The sequence below is a fragment of the Trachypithecus francoisi genome, unplaced genomic scaffold, assembly GCF_009764315.1.
Source record: "Trachypithecus francoisi isolate TF-2019V2 unplaced genomic scaffold, Tfra_2.0 Lachesis_group11, whole genome shotgun sequence".
Taxonomy (NCBI): Eukaryota; Metazoa; Chordata; class Mammalia; order Primates; family Cercopithecidae; genus Trachypithecus; species Trachypithecus francoisi.
In genome coordinates this window covers 12,305,468-12,313,172 of record NW_022681456.1, presented here as the reverse complement: position 1 = coordinate 12,313,172, position 7,705 = coordinate 12,305,468, and positions in this window count along the sequence as shown.

The window sequence follows — 7,705 nt, the reverse complement described above, 5'->3', positions numbered from 1 at the left end:
ACTTAGCATCATGTTTTTGAGGTTCATCTGTGTTGTAGCATGTGTCAACACTTAGTTCATTTTCTTTCTTTCTTTTTTTTTTTTTTTGAGATGAAGTCTTACTCTGTCACCCAGGCTGGAGTGAAGTGATCTTGGCTCACTGCAACCTCCACCTCCTGGATTCAAGAGATTCTCCAGCCTCAGCCTCCTGAGTAACTGGGATTACAGGTGTGCACCACCATGCCTGGGTAATTTTTGTATTTTTAGTAAAGACAGGGTTTTACCATGTTGGCCAGGCTGGTCTCGAACTCCTGACCTCAGGTGATCTGCCTGCCTTGGCCTCCCAAAGTGCTGGGATTACAGGCGTGAGCCACTGTGCCTGGACTACTTAGTTTATTTTCATGGCTGAATACTATTCCATCACTGTAGGGGTATAACAGGTGATATGGTTTGGCTGTGTCCCCACCCAAATCTCATCTCGAAGTGTAATCCCCACATGTAGAGGGAGGGTCCTGGCAGGAGGTGATTGGTTCATGGGGATGGTTCCCCCCATGCTGTTCTCATGATAGTGGGTGAATTCTCATGCGATCTCTTTTATTTTATTTTATTATTTTATTTTTTTAATTTTTGAGGCAGGGTCTCACTTTGTCATCCAGGCTGGAGGGCAGTAGTGTGATCTCAGCCCACTGCAGCCTCAACCTACTGGGCTCAAGCAATCCTCCTGCCTCAGCCCCACAAGTACCTGGGACTACAGGAACACACCACCATGCTCCGTAATTTTTTTGTATTTTTTGAAGAGATAGGGTCTTGCCATATTGCTCAGGCTGGTCTCAAATTCCTGGGCTCAAGCAATCCTCCCACCCTGCCCTCAGCCTCCCAAAGTGCTGGGATTACAGGCATAAGCCACCATGCCTGGGCTCAAGCGATTCTCCTGCCTCAGCCTCCTGAGTAGCTGGGACTACAAGCAAATGCCACCATGCCCAGCTAATTTGTTTTAAATTTTTTGTAGAGATGGTGTGTCACTGTGTTGCCTAGGTTGGTCTCGAACTCCTGGGCTCAAATGATCCTCTTGCCTCAGCCTCTCGAAGTATTGGGATTACAGGCGTTAGCCCCCTTGCTCAGCCGTCGACATATTCTTAACCACTCTTCTGTGCTGTCTGCCTGTGTGCCAGGTGCTGTTTAGTTCTGCACATACAGTGTAGAAGAACAGAGAACTGGTTTTGCTCAAACTGAACCTAAGTCTCTTCTGGAACTTAGTACTCTCTGTGGCGATTATGTATGTCCATCTCAGATCACACAGGGTCCTGTGAGGTCCTGCTCATTCATCTCCATAGCTCCAGTGTCCAACGCAGTGCTGTTAGCTGAATAGATGAGTTTAATCTGAGAAGGCTTCAGGGAGGAAGCAGCTTTGAGTAGAACCTCAGAGCTAGAGGAGTTGAGCAGTTTCCTTCAGCCCACAATGATTACTAGCAACAGCCACTGTTTATCAAGCACCTTCCTGTGCCACATAGTACAATGAGCATGTTAACCTCCCAGGGACATCCAGCCAGTGAGGGGCAGAGGACAGCTTAGATTTGAACCCAGACCCACAGCCGTAATGACTACCTTATACTGCCCTTCCAAGCCTGGTTCCAAATTAGGGGTTGGGTCTTCCTACTCTGTATTCTCAATCCCCTGTTTCTCTTTTGCTAGGGACATTTGGATGGGACTAGAGAGTGACAAAATGATGGTCAATGTAGCAAAGCCCGGACTTGGGACACTTTGATGTCTTGGGAAAGACTTTTCACTGCCTCCCCTGCCAGGTCCTTCAGACTCTGGGGGACAGTGTCTTCTGCCCTGTCCTTCGAATCCTCCTTTCCTCCTTCAGCCCCCTCTCCCCCTCCTCCTTCCTTAGCCCCTCTAGTTCATCGGGCTGTGCCGGAATCTGTGGGGAAAGGAGCAGGATTTCAGCTAAATATAAACCAGGCTGTTCCAGTTTCCAAATAGAACAAAGGAGCAGGGTGTTAAGTTGATTTTTATAAATAAAGAGAGAGGGAGTGAGAGAATATTTTTTCGAGATGTTTAATAAAATCGCCTTGGGAGAGGCAGGAAAATCACTGGGCTGCGGTGGGAGGGTTTGCAGGAGGAAGGGGAGGGAGAGGAGGGAGAGTGGGGGATGCTTCCTTCTTTCTGCAGGGATTCTTTTCCTTGGACCAGGGAGAGAAGGTGGTGCAGAGAGGGGTGGAGGAGAATGGGGAGGGGCATGAGTGTCCCTGGGAGGAAGAGGAGGAGGACAGGGAAGGCTTGTCATCATAATAGTTACTGCGCATTATAGAATAGTTCCTGCATATTGAGCACTTACTGTATGCCAAGTTTTATGCCTGATTACTGCATCATCTCACCAAATGCGGTCAGGATTCTCGTCACTTGGAGCTCTGTGATCTAGCACCTGCCTACCTCTCTGACCTCATCTCCTCCCTCTCTCTCCCTAGCTCACTCTACTCCCACTACTGATGCTCCACACACCAAATTCATCCCTTCCTCAAGGTCTTTGTACCCCCTAGGTCTCACAGCCAGCTCTTTGTCATCATTCAGGTCTCAGAATAAATGTCACTTCCTTCCTGACCACCTTATGGAAAAGAGAGCCCACACCCACGCCAGTCAGGATTACATTCCCTTGTTTCATTTTCTTCATTAAGATATCACTTCCAAAACTATTCGCTTGCTTTATTATGTCTCCCCGCTTCCCCCAGCAAAATGAAAGCCCTGTAAAAGCAGAGACTTTGGCTGGATGTGGCGGCTGATGCCTGTAGTCCCAGCTCCTTAGGAGGCTGAGGCAGGAGGATCGCTTGAGCCAGGAGGTCGAGGCTGCAGTGAGCTGTGAGGCAGGAGGTTGAGGCTGAAGTGAGCTGTGATCACACCACTGTACTCCAGCCTGGGTGACAGAGCAAGACGTTGTCTCAAAAAACAAACAAATCCAGAGACTTTTATCTCTCTCCTTCACTGCAGTAAGGCCAGGATCTAGACCGGTGCCTGGCACATGGTAGACACTGCTTAGTATGTATTTGCTAGATGAGTGGATAAGTAAATGAAGCTCAGAGAGGTGAAGGGACTTACCCGAGGTCACACAACTAGGAAATGACAGAATTCAGGAGGAAGCCCAAATTCGTCTGATCTCCAAATGCATGCCCCACTTTTTTTTTTTTTTTTTTTTTTTTTTTACTATTTTGTAAGGCTTCCAGCATGATGGAAGAGAGGATTAAAGGGGATCACTGTGGAACCTTGGAATTTTGGGGGATGATCAGGCACAACACTGGTAGTGGGTCAGTGAAGCCAAATGTTACCGTCACCCTCATCCTTAAGCAATGTGTGTATCATACAAAAATGGTTCCACAGGCTGGGCGCGGTGGCTCACGCCTGTAATCCCAGCACTTTGGGAGGCCGAGGCGGGTGGATCACGAAGTCAGCAGATCGAGACCATCCTGGCTAACATGGTGAAACCCTGTCTCTACTAAAAATACAAAAAATTACCTGGGCGTGGTACGGGCGCCTGTAGTCCCAGCTACTCGGGAGGCTGAGGCAGGAGAATGGCGTGAACCCAGGAGGCGGAGCTTGCAGTGAGCCGAGATGGTGCCACTGCACTCCAACCTGGGCGACAGAGTGAGACTCCATCTCAAAAAAAAAAAAAAAAAAAGTGGTTCCACAGACAGATCTCCTTTGTGGGGGCTATTCCATAGTGAGAGTTTTACCCAGTGCCACCCAAGGGAGAGCTAGTCTAGGTTTTGGGGAGGTGGCAGAGGGTTTCTCACCTTAGGAACTGGAAGGGATGGCCGGAGGAAGCACGTATTGTACAACTCTACTTGCTCTGCCTTGCCACTCCTTGAATCTTTACTCTTTTACCTCCACACACAGTGGTGAGTCAGGAGTGGGTTGGGCTAAGTGGCTGCATGGGTCTCCGGGGCACCCAGTGATGTGATTATGTCTTCCTGCTGACACCAGGTCCTGCCTCACCAGGGATGTCCAAGGCATAACCGTGAACAAGTCATGAGGCTCCCTAGGTGTCTCATTGTCTTCCTGTGTAAGACGGGGCTGGTGAAGCTTGCTTGGCTATGAAGATTAGAAATCTTGTATTAGGCCAGGCACGGTGGCTCACACCTGTGATCCCTTGGGAGGACTGCACAAGGCCAGGGGTTTTGAGACCCAGTCTGGGTATCACAGTGAGACCCTGTCTCTACAAAAAAATTTTAAAAATTAGCCATGCATGGTGGTGTGTGCCTGTAGTCCCACCTACTTGGGAGGCTGAGGCAGGAGGATTGCTTGAGCCCAGGGATTTGAGGCTGCCGTGAATCATGATTACACCATTGCGTTCCAGCCAGGGTGATGGAGTGAGACTTAGTCTCAAAAAAACAACAACAAAAAAAATTGGGAACTCAAAGAACTTCCAAGCACATGACATGGTAGATGCTCAGCAGAACAGATGAAAACTGTTTTTCTCTTACTTATTATCACCTCTCTTTGGATTATAATCTAATTGAGCGCAGGGACCATCACTCCATTAATTGAGTAGCTACTGTACGCCAAGCTCTAGGTTATGCATTTTATGTGAGTTATCTCATTGAATCCTCATTCTAATTCCATGAAGTAGGTACTATTATTATTATTGTTATCCCCATTTTATGAATGGGGAATATTGAGCTCTCGGGGTGAAGTGGCTGACCCAAGGTCACACAGCCAAGAAGCAACAGAACTGGGCCTGAAATCCAGGCAAGCCCAACTGCAGATCCTGGGCTTTCAAATATTATCCAATCCTGGCTGGGTGCAGTGGCTCATGCCTGTAATCCCAGCACTTTGGGAGGCCGAGGTGAACGGATCACTCGAGTCAGGAGTTTGAGACCAGCCTGGCCAACACGGCGAAACCCCGTCTCTACCAAAACTACAAAAAAGTTAGCCAGGCGTGGTGGCACGCACCTGTAGTCCCAGCTACTTGGGAGACTGAGGCAGGAGAATCACTTGAACTCAGGAGATAGAGGATGCAGTGAGCTGAGATCATGCCACTGCACTCCAGCCGGTGCGACAGAGCGAGACTCCATCTCGAAATATATATATAAAATCCAATCCTGTGTCTCAGAACGAAGGAAGTAGTGGGACTGTCTGGTGCTACAGGAGGTAGAGCCTGGCATAAACAGGGAATAAAGAGGTCAGAAAGGGTCATGGTGAGAAGAGAAGCGGAGGCCTGGCTTTAGTGAAGAGGACAAAGAGGGAGCCCAAGGTGGGATGGGGGAGGGATGCTGCAGTTCGGGGGGCTGTGGCTCTGCGCCTCTGACTCATTCGGACAAAGCAGCTTGATTCCCTGCAGCAGGAGATGCTATTTATAACCCGCAGGTTCTAGCATCCTCCTGAGCACAGAGCCCTGCAGCTACCTGGGGCCCTTCCTCCTGGACTGTAGGGCGAGGGGAGTAAGGAGCAGGATGTCGGGATGGAGGGTGTCTGGCGACCAAGGAGAAGGCCGTGGCTGACCCTCCTTTCTCTGCTGTGGACTCTCCAGTCAGCACAAAATGCAAATCAAGGGCCCTGTGGGTCATTCTGGGGATGTCTAGCTTGTCATCAGCAGAGTGTCTGGCACCTAAGAGAAATGAATGAATGAATGAATGAATGAATGCATAGAAGTAGCTTCAGTCTTTTTCATTTAGTCAGATCATGTCATGTCTCTGCCCCAAGCTCTTCAATGCTTCCCCATCTCCCCACCTCATTTGGAGTAAAAGTCAAAGCTCTTACAGTGACCTACGAGGCTGCTATGTGACCTGGTTCCTGTTGCTCCTTTTTTTGTGTGTGTGAAACAGAGTCTCACTCTATCACCCAGGCTAGAGTGCAGTGGCATGATCTCGGCTCACTGTAATCCTCACTTTCCAGGTTCAAGCAACTCTCCTGCTTCGGCATCCCGAGAAGTTGGCCTTACAGGCGCACACCACCACACGGGCTAATTTTTGTATTTTTAGTAGAGACAGAGTTTCACTATGTTGGCCAGGCTGGTCTTGAACTCCTGACCCAGGTGATCCGCCCACCTCAGCCTCCTAAAGTGCCTGGAATAAAAGGCATGAGCCACTGCGTCCGGCCCCTGCCCCTTTCTTCGTCCTATCTTCCTGCTCACCCGCTTCACTCCTGCGGCCTCCTTGCTGCCCCTGGGAACGCACTAGGTCCATTCCTGCCTTGTGGCTCTGCTCTGCTTTCTTCTCCTGGGACACTCTTCCCCCAGATACTGGCATGTTTTTGTCCCTCACCTCCTTCAGGTCTTTGCTCAAATGCCAACTTCTCAGGGAGGCCTTCCCTGACCATCCTACTTAAAATTACACCCATGCAATATACACTCCTTATTTATTCCCTTTCCCAGCTTCATTTTTCTCTATCGCATTTATCACCATCCAGCATACTACGTATCTCACTAATTCATCTTTTTATTGTCTGGCTCCTTCTACCAGAACGCCAGCTCCAAGAGGATAGGAGTTTTTGTCTGTTTTGACTCTGCTCTCTCTGTAGGGGCTAGAATAGTGCCTGGCGCATAGCTGGCACTCAGAAAAATATGTGTTGGCTCCATGAATTCACTGGGATTTTCAGGGCCTTGCTGTGTGGCCCTGGGTAGTGAGTCTCACCTCTCTGGGCCTCAGTCTGTTGAACTGTCTAAACTTCCAGTTTAGACATCCTAGGGCTCTGTCCCTTCATCCTGGCACTCAAGGGTTTTTGTTTATTTGTTTGTTTTGTTTTGTTTTATTTTATTTTGTTTTGTTTCTCCTCACAAAATCTGCTAAAAGGAGAACTGGCCAAGGGCTGGCTTGCTATTTTTCTCCTACGCTAGACTTTGAGCCAGGCACATGCCAGCACTCTTATATCTGAGTAAGGGGCTTTGACTAGATGCATTTGTGTGAACGACCTTCTATGTGCGTTTGAGAACCTAGGCGAGATGGGACATTCCAGCAAAATGTCAGCATAGGCCCGAATTCTGTCTGTTTCTTTTTGTTTGCAGTGGAGCAAAGAGTAGAAATCTCCAAGAACACCACAGACCCTTCTCTAATGTATCAGTGGAAACGCCCACTGCTCTGGAGATGTGAGGGAAGAGCCTGCTGGCTGTGATTCCCCACACCTGTAACAGGCTAGTTCCACTTCCTCAGGAGCCAGCTGTGACAAACCCACAGCCGAACTGCCCACCTTCCAACAAGGGAAGCCTGCAGGAGAACTGCAGGCTTCAATGGGGATGCCAAGCCCATTTTTAGATCTCATCTGTTCTTAATGAGAAATGGGTCCAAACTTGCCCAGGTTTCTAGAACAATCCCTGACAGGGCTTTGGAGTTTATTAGCATGTTCACACGCTATCTGGCTTAATTGCCAGATGAGCTCTTATCTTCTCTTCTTTTTATGGTACACTCCCTGGGACTAGGATAGTACTAGCGTCTGGTAGGGATCACTGGATTTTTGTTGGAAGAGTTAGTTTTCATAAGTCATAAGAGATAGGCAATATTGTCATCATTTTTTTTTTTAAGAGGTGGGGCCTCACTCTGTTGCCCAGGCTGAAGCACTGTGGTGTGATCATAGCTCACTGCAGCCTTGAATCCCTGGAGTCAAGAGATCTCCCACCTCAGCCTTCCAAGCAGCTGGGACTACAGACGTGTGCCACAGTGCCTGACTATGTCATCAATTTTTTTTTTTTTTTTTTATGAGACGGAGTCTCGCTCTGTCATCCAGGCTGGAGTACAGT